The sequence below is a fragment of the Cupressus sempervirens genome, chromosome 5 (assembly GCF_028749045.1).
Source record: "Cupressus sempervirens isolate cs-2001-9-10 chromosome 5, ASM2874904v1, whole genome shotgun sequence".
NCBI classification, from domain to species: domain Eukaryota; kingdom Viridiplantae; phylum Streptophyta; class Pinopsida; order Cupressales; family Cupressaceae; genus Cupressus; species Cupressus sempervirens.
In genome coordinates, this window is record NC_143122.1 from 389783314 (window position 1) to 389792742 (window position 9429).

General features: G+C 34.6%; 1 pseudogene across 1 annotated transcript; it reads left to right on the forward strand.

Moving 5' to 3' along the window:
• On the forward strand, positions 1–1655 carry LOC149556426 (alpha-L-fucosidase 1 pseudogene; annotated as a pseudogene). Its single transcript, XR_016364548.1, has 3 exons — positions 1–536; positions 630–863; positions 965–1655. The product of XR_016364548.1 is annotated as an alpha-L-fucosidase 1 pseudogene (transcript).
• The last annotated feature ends 7774 nt before the right edge of the window (positions 1656–9429 follow it).

The window sequence follows — 9429 nt, forward strand, 5'->3', positions numbered from 1 at the left end:
ATGAGTTTTCTACTTTGGGTATTCTCTGTTTCAATATATTATTTTGTAGAGGTGGGATTTTCTAGTAATTTGAATGTTCCACCTCCTCTCCCACTTTTGCCTCTGCCAAGTGCCAATCAACTGAAATGGCAACAGAGAGAAATGATAATGTTTATTCACTTTGGCATCAATACATTCACCAATAATGAAAAGGGAGATGGGAAAGAGGATCCTCATTTGTTCAATCCAAATGGGCTTGATGCAAATCAATGGGTGAAGGTGGCAAAAGAAGCTGGATTTTCCCTTGTTATTCTGACTACAAAACACCATGATGGATTCTGCCTCTGGCCTTCTCAGTACACAAATCATTCTGTGAAAAGCAGCCCATGGAAAGATGGAGAAGGAGATGTTGTGAAAGATGTATCAATGGCAGCAAAAGCCCAAGGCCTTGATTTTGGTGTGTATTTGTCTCCATGGGATCGGTATGAGCCTTTCTATGGCAATGAACTCCAATACAATGAATTCTATCTAGGACAGCTTCAGGAGCTCCTCACAAGGTAAAAATTCCAACTTTTATGAAATCTCAAACCTTTTATACTTGATCCCAACTACAAGTTCTTATTCAATCAGTGATTGTAATTTAATGGCAGGTATGGCACCGTATCAGAGGTATGGATTGACAGATTCAAAGGAGACAACACAACAATGATATACCACTTCTCCGAGTGGTTTTCCATTGTGAAAGAGTTACAAATACATGCAAACGTGTTCATAGATGCAGGAGTAGACATCAGATGGGTGGGAAACGAAAATGGTGTGGCAGGATTAACATCTTGGTCCACCATTAATGGATCTTCCTCTAGCTTTGGCCAAGTCGTTAGAGGGTAAGATTACATTGAAAACAACATGTCACAATAGATTTGGACTTTCCTCTATTGAATAAAGTTGCTCGTAACTAAACAACGATTAAGTTTTTTCCTTGCAGGTATTTAAGCAGTGGGGATCCATATGGAACTGACTGGATGCCTCCGGAATGTGATGTATCAATCAGAAAAGGCTGGTTTTGGCACTCTGATCAGGAACCCAAATCGCTAAGCCAATTGTTGGACATCTATTACGCTTCAGTGGGGAGAAATTGTGTTCTTTTGCTCAACGTTCCACCAAACACAACAGGCCTTTTCTCTAAAGAAGATGTGGAAAGATTAATGGAATTCAAAAGGGCAATAAATACCATTTTTTCTAATGATCTGGCTTCTTCTTCTTCTTATGTGACAGCAAGCAGTGTGAGAGGGGAAGCCTTCAGCCCAAACAATGTATTGAACAATGATATATGGACTTATTGGGCACCCAAGTATGTGGGAAGCAACAATCAATCTCATTGGATTGAGTTGAATGCTAATGAAGCTATTGAATTTAACGTTGTGAGGATTCAGGAGACCATAGTGTTGGGGCAAAGGGTGATGGAATATGGCGTTTATGCATCAGTTGTTGATGACAATAAAATGATGCTTGTGGGTAATGGGACTACAATTGGTTACAAGAAACTTCATAGGCTGGAAAAGCCTGTGAAAACTATCAGAGTTTTGCTAGTGATTTGGAAGTTCAAAGGGGATGTGCCCATAATTTCTTCGTTTGGCCTGCACTTTGATCCATTTTACAATGGAGTTCCACTCTAAATGATTTGGGGTTTCAGCATGAATAATTTTCGGAGCTCTCATGTTGCTCCCAAGTAGACTTATTTAAGGAAGTTCTAGGTTTTCAAGTAATGTTATTAAATAAAATTTAATATAACTCTATTCATATTTGTAGTCCATTGTAATCAGAGTACGTAATTCTTGATTCAATTATGTAAATTTTCTTAGCATCAACATTTTGGATCACACTATATGATCTATTATTAGGATGAAAGAAAGCTACAAAAATAAATGGAAGAAAATTGGGGGAAGGTAGGGGGAGAGATGTAATGATCCCATCTTTTGGCCTTCATGTTCTCCAAATCTAAGTGGAGGATAAGAAAAATTAAAGTCATTTAATTAAAAATTAAAAGGTGAATTTGTATTAAAAGCTTATAGGGTATGTATTAATTATTGGAAGGACGGAAGCCTCTCATGATTTAATTAATTATTGCCAAGGAGGAATTTCTAGGGTATGCATTAATTATTGGAAGGAGGAAGCTTCTAGCTCTTGAAATTAATTAATGTTTTGTTCTTTCCAGAAGGATGAAGAAAAGGATAAATAGGGCTGAAAGTTTCATTGTTGATCATCGGATGATTATGAATTGCATTTGATAAGAGCTTGGATGTGTGAATCACACTCCTTTTTTGGCAATAGAGGACGTTCATTCTCTGTTGTAACATTCTAGATGTCATTACCTTAGGGTTTGGCCTTTGGAATACATCTCTTTGTATTTGATTGCAGCATTTTTAGAATTAATATAATTTCAGCAGTTGGTTCAGCTTTTGGGCATTCCTGGGTGTCCATTACAAGAGAGAAGAAAGAGATCACAGAGCTCAAAAAGTAAAGAAAGAATTTTAAAAATGAAGACATAATTTTTTTTTAAAAGGCAAATAATGCCCCATAAAACATACATAGAATTACAAAAGCATAAAATCATGCACAAAGATATTAATAAAAATAAGGTAATATAATGAAAATAAATAATAAATAAACAATAAATAATATATAGAATAAGAATAATATAAAATTTAAAAAGACAATAAGAAATCATATTTCATTAATAATATAATAATATATAAAAGTTAATAAAAAAATACATACACAAACAAAATAATTTTATAATAAATAAATACCCACCTAAAATATATTCTTATAATGTGTGTTTGTTTATATCCACATATACATATATGTATACACACATATATACTCATACTCATACACATACAAATAAGGAAGCGGAACAAAGCACACAAAATCTATAAGAAAAATATATAGAAGCACGTGTTCATGTTTTAAGGAGAGGAATATGGACCTGAAAAATGTATTAGGAGGAAGGGAGGGAGGGAGTGAGGGAGGGAGAGAGAGAGAATCCAAGGCGCTTGAAGGTGACTAAAAGACAGGTTCATAGGGAGAGAAGGATAAGGAAAGGGGAGGGGTCAAGGATTTAATTCTTGTTAAAGGAATTTCCAAGAGGAACTTAGGGAGAACCACTCATCCCAATTATGGCTTGATTGGTGGTTGTTGATTTTAATGGCTTTCATGAGCTTCCTTTTGAAGAATTTAACATATCCTAGATAGAAAAGCACTGAGAGTCATCTAGTTGAGATCGTTTTTTGTAGCATATAACATATCCAAGGCAACCACAACTTTGATTTGATGAGCATATTGAGTACATTGTATGAAGAGCCTTCAACATCCAATACATATTTATTTTGAAGCTAATGTTTAATGTGAAAATAGGAAGGTAGTTATGTGATGAACCATTTAAATGAATTCAATACAATCATCAATGAGTCAGATTCCAAAAATGCTAATTTCAATGGAGAGGTTTAGGCTCTTGCAATTCTGTGTTTTTTGCCAAAAAGTAGGGACAACTTGGTTATGATAGTTACTAATTCGATTTCAGGTTCATATATGTTGAAATTTAATGATATTGTTAATGTATTCCTAAGGAAGAAGATGTGCAAGAAGAGTAGTGATGAGATTATAACATCCAATTGAATGGTTTGAACATAAAAGATAGCTCAAAAAAGAAAGAAAGAGACAAGAGGCCAAACAATCACAATAAACTACAAAGAAGATCAAAAGCAAAACAAAATTGATAAATGCAAAGAATATCAAATTTTGAAAGTATAGAAACCATTTTTTGGTATTGTACAAGTAAAAAAACATTAAAAGAAGTTTATAGTCTTTTAAAGGTGGAAATTAGTCAAAAGAAAATGAAGCCAATGTAACATATCAGGAGGATAGTATTCTTGTTTTAATCTTGGAAAAAAATTTGACCAATGTTTGGTAAATCTCTTCACTATGTCGAAAGAGTTGACCAATTTTTGTAAATGGATTTCTTTTAACCACTAGGGTACTGTGCTAAGTAAAGTGTGAAAGGATACATTAGCAACTAAACTCTTAACTACCTAATACAATAGTTTCTCATGCATTTTGGCTAGCACTAGCCTTCATAGTCTCTCTTTCACTTAACCCTTTACAATAATTCTTCAACTTGTGACATAACAACACATGACAACTCCAAAGTTAGTTGTGCAATTTAAATTTTTTTTGGCATATCATACTAGGTCGTGTAGAGATAATACCATTGCAATGTGTCCTAAATAAATTACTCCTTTGACAAGATTCCAATACCCTTTTACCAAATAGTACTCGTCGAGCCAACAAGTTCTCTCCTTCCCTCTCGAGTTCATTGACTGAGTCTTCAACCTCATTCAAAACAGAAGTTCTTCTATCACTAGCCTTTTGGGAACATTCATAAGCTCTATGCCCTTCTTCACCACAATGAAAACAATTAAGGTTTTAAAGGAAACTTTACCCATCCTCTTCCTCGACTCAACATGTTTTGGTTCATCTTCTGCACTTGGCTTAATCTTTGTCAACTGATCTCACTTCTCCTTTCCACAGGAACTACCCTGATGTCTCCTCTTCAACTTATCTTTTGCCTTCAAAGCATACTAATAAGCATCCTAAATTGAATCAATCTTCAAGATATCAATCTCATCGTGAATATTGAATCTCAAACCATTAATGTATCAAGACACCTTCTCCTTAGAAAGTTCTTTATGTCTGGATCGAATAGTCACCTTGTAGAACTCCTCAGTATAATCCTTCACAGTCATATCCTTTTGTTTCAGATTCTACAATCTCTTAAATAATTCAAGTTCGTAATTAGCAAGAATGAACTTAGCCTTCAACTTAGTCACCATCAACCTCCAATGAGTGATCTTTATCTTACCTTCTTCTTCTCTATCTCTTTGTAATTCATTCCACCCAAAGAGTAGCATGTCCTTTCAATTTAGTTTGTGCCAACCTCAATCTAAGCAGATCACCAATATCCTCTAACTCAAAGTAGTCTTCTAGCTCACCAATCCAATCAATCAAGTCTTTAGGATTGTGATATTGCTATCAGGATTTAACTGTGTGATTTTGAGTCAAACTTATTGACCCATGTTTCATGAGTAGTGATTCAACATGAATCCATCTCTCATGAGAATAAATGGAACACTTAACACTCATTGGATCTAGGTGATGCTCACAGGGGTGAAGCACCAGGACTTCCTGGGAGGTCACCCATCCCAGTACTACTCTAGCTTGAGCACGCTTAACTATAGAGTTTCTTCCATGGTTAAACCTAAAGCTTGCAACCCCATTTGTAAAACCTTTAACAAGTGTTGTGCCTTATTAACCATTCATTAAAAAGCCCCTTAAGCTCATCAATTGATAAGTAGAAGATAATTTCCATAGCAAGTCAAATTGTGATATTGCTATCAAGATTTAACTTTGTGACTTTGAGTCAAACTCATTGACCCATGTTTCATGAGTAGTGATTCAAAATGAATCCATCTCTCATGAGAATAAATGGAACACTTAGCACTCATTGGATCTAGGTGATGCTCATAGGGGTGAAGCACTGAGACTTCCCGAGAGGTCACCCATCCCAGAACTACTCCAGCCTGAGCATGCTTAACTATAGAGTTTCCTCCATGGTTAAACCCAAAGCTTGCAACCCCATTTGCAAAACCTTCACCAAGTGTTGTGCCTTATGAACCATTCACTAGAAAGCCCATTAAGCTCATCAATTGATAAGTAGGAGATAATTTCCACAGCAAGCCAAATTGTGATATTGATATCACTACTCATGAAACATGGGTCAATGAATTTGACTCAAAATCACACAGTTAAATTTTGATAGCAATGTCACAATTTGATTTGCTATGGAAATTATCTCCTACTTATCAAGTCTTCAGGATTCAAAGTACCTGAGAAATTAGAAATGCCCATCTTATGCTTCAGTTTCAACTAAGATCTAGATCTATCCAACCGACCAAATATGTCTTCCACATGTTTGTCAACTTGATTAGGTTTGTCCTCACCACTAGATCTTGCAACCTCAAAAAATTTAGGAGCTTCCTCATAACCATCTTCAGTACCCTCATGTCGAGGTACACCAGCTATAGCACTCATGATCTCATTTTTCATCATCTCTAGCTCAAATATGAAATCTGATCTAGTCTTCTCTGAAATCCTGATCTCTACAACATCAGAGAGATCATCAATCACCCTAGGGTCCAATCTTCTTAGAGGCATCTTCCAAGATCTTTGAAAACCCTCTACAACAAATTGACAAGATAAACCAACACCACAAGATCAACCAAATCCAACCTTCACTCTGATACCACATGATGCAGTACAAGGCAAGAGAGTACCTAAAGGAGATGTCCTAGTCCTTAGAAAATAACCACACAATGGTCCAATATAAACAATAACATGAAGATTTAGATCTAGAATAAGACTAATTCTCATAATATAATCATAAGATTTACATCCAACATGCATGGTTGTAAGGCCTTTCAGGTTATAGCCAAATACATAAGTAATTACAATGGTAATTTTGCAAGACCTCACAATATCCAAACCCTAGCTATCCCAAATCCACAATCTGGTAGAAAACCCCAAGAAGAATCTAAACTTGTGTTCGCAAGCCACCAAGCAACCTTCTTGTTCTCCAAGCCACACTTAGCTACTAGCTTTGCTAAACTTTGCTCCTTCTCAGCTACTCCATCTTCTCCATGCTAGATGAATAATGATTCAAGACTCCACAAGACCTTTTTCTTATACCTAACTAAGCCATAGGCTGGCCTAGAAAGTTACAAATTAAATAAACCCTCATATTAAATACAAATTTAAGCCAAAAGTCATCCTACAACAGATATTAAACACAAAATGCCTTAATTGGATTACAAAACCCATTAAATACACCTAGGATAAAGATCCAAGGCCCAAATAGGTCCACACACATATCCTGGGTTGATCCACATCACGATCAAGCTCTACACGCAGTAAATGAACCAAGTTGGCCAATCCAATCCACAAGAACTCCATACAATGCACTAGACTATTGAGCATCAACACACTCACCAAGCATCGTCGGCCAATAATAGATGTTGAGCATTAATATAGCATAAGCAAAGAAAAATAATGTATGTTGAGCTCCTTTAGAGTCTGAGCTCCTTCAACAACCAAGCACCTTCAATGACTAATATCCTTTAACAACCGAGTGCCTCGGTCAATATTGCATCTAGGAACTGCCCAATAACAACTGCGCAATATTACCTCTTCTTCGACCGAGTCCTCCAACTCCAAGGTCAAAGAAACTCTAACATGCGGGATTTCCAACTTCCCTAGGATGCTCCTGCATCACCTTAAGTAGATAGCACAAAATAGCCAAACATATGATGATCACTCCAAGAACATGTGATCTTTTAGTAATATGTGTTTTACTTTCTACTTAAGAATTACCATTCTTTGTAACTTTAATCGACTATCTATTACCTTTCTTTGTAAAGTTAACATACTAACTCTTTGCAAATTATGTTTTTTATTCCCTTAAGAAACATGACCATGTCTAACTACTTGCACCTAGTTTGTATGCCATATATCAACTATTAGATTATTGGACTTGAAGCACCCCAACCATTTAATTAAGTTTTATTAGCATGATCTTTATTGTCTATTGTGATATTACCCTTGGGCTCATATTTGAAGGTTTCTTGTGTTTCATGGTGACATTCCCAAGCCAATATTGTGTACAACCATATAATTAGCTTTACTTGTCAAAGGCATGATTGCATGTCCCTGGGTTACTTTTTGTTATGCCCTACTCTACAATATGACTTAAGTAGAAAAGTCTTCATGTCACCCTTCAGGCGAGGATTTCCTTGCATACAAGTTTATATACCTATGACGGGTTGTTTCAAATGAACTCCCATGTCTACGCTAGCAAAACTGAGCTCATCAAGTTGTCATATCTTTCTATTATCAAAGCAACTCCATCTCTTTTAGTAAAACATGCTGATTAAAAAATTATAGCTTGGTAGGCTTAGTTGACACTAAAATACAAATCTCATGTGATAGAAACAACAATGAAGTGGTGATGATCGATATCATTTTGCACTAACAAATGAAGGAATTATCGTTGATCCAAGTGCAAGAAACAAGTAATGCACAGACATAAGAATCTCGATGTGTTTTGTTACTATTCACACACCAAAAAAACATTATAAATGAATCCCATTTAAGGATAAATGACAAGCATATAAAATATGGGAAACTAGAGCTTCTCAATATAAAGCTAATGACAACATGACTTTAGAAAGATAAATACAAATTTGTAGCTTGGCGGGCTTAGTTGACACTAAAATACAAATCTCATGCGATAGAAACAACAATAAAGTGATGATGATCGATATCATTTTGCAATAACAAATGAAGGAATTATTGTCGATCCAAGTGGAATAAACAAGTCATGTCACAGACATAAGAATCTCGATGTGTTTTGTTACTATTCACACACCAAAAAAAAAAACATTATAGATGAATCCCATTTAAGGATAAATGACAAACATATAAAACATGGGAAACTAGAGCTTCTCAATATAAAGCTAATGACAACATGACTTTAGAAAGATAAATATATCAAAAAGGTTTGCATATATTGTTGAATGTGAAATATAATAGTTATTAGGTTTTTCTTCAAATTTCTTTGTTTTTGGCATCTAATAAATGATATATTATTGTTGTATGAAACAATTATTGATAATAATAAGTATTATAATTCATGATATCTTTCTAAATTTCCATTATTTTGTTTATTTATGGAAGACTTATTTAGAACCATTCAAATTCACCAACAGATCAAATGTCCACAGATAGTCCTATATATTTTGATTCATTGTCACAAATAAGATTGATTTATGTAACAATACTTACACTACTTAGCTTATCTCTAATTTATTGTTCAATCTCTTCATGAACCTTATGAAACTCTTACAGAAATTAATACTATATAATATTCATTCACTAGTTAATATTCTATTTTGTCCCCTTTCCTTTTCATTAAACTATTTTCTATTCTCTTAACTTATTTTATTTTTCTAAAGTAGATATCTATAAATAAAAATATTTAAAATATTCAATATTTCACCTTTAAAACTCCTAATTATTGTCATTAAATACTCTAAAATCCTCTCATGTCATATGAGGTGTGATACCCAATTTCACATCCAAACATCCAGTCCACTCCAAAAATACTATCACGGGCGACAATTCCATTACTCTCGTATGCATCTTTCATCTTATATTATAATGAAATCCAAGAAAACAAATTGGGAATTAACAACCTTATCATTCATATCTTGTTCTTATTTTCTCAGAAATAATTTATAAAACCTTCCCAAGCATCGATCTTTTCTAAACAACTCTGAT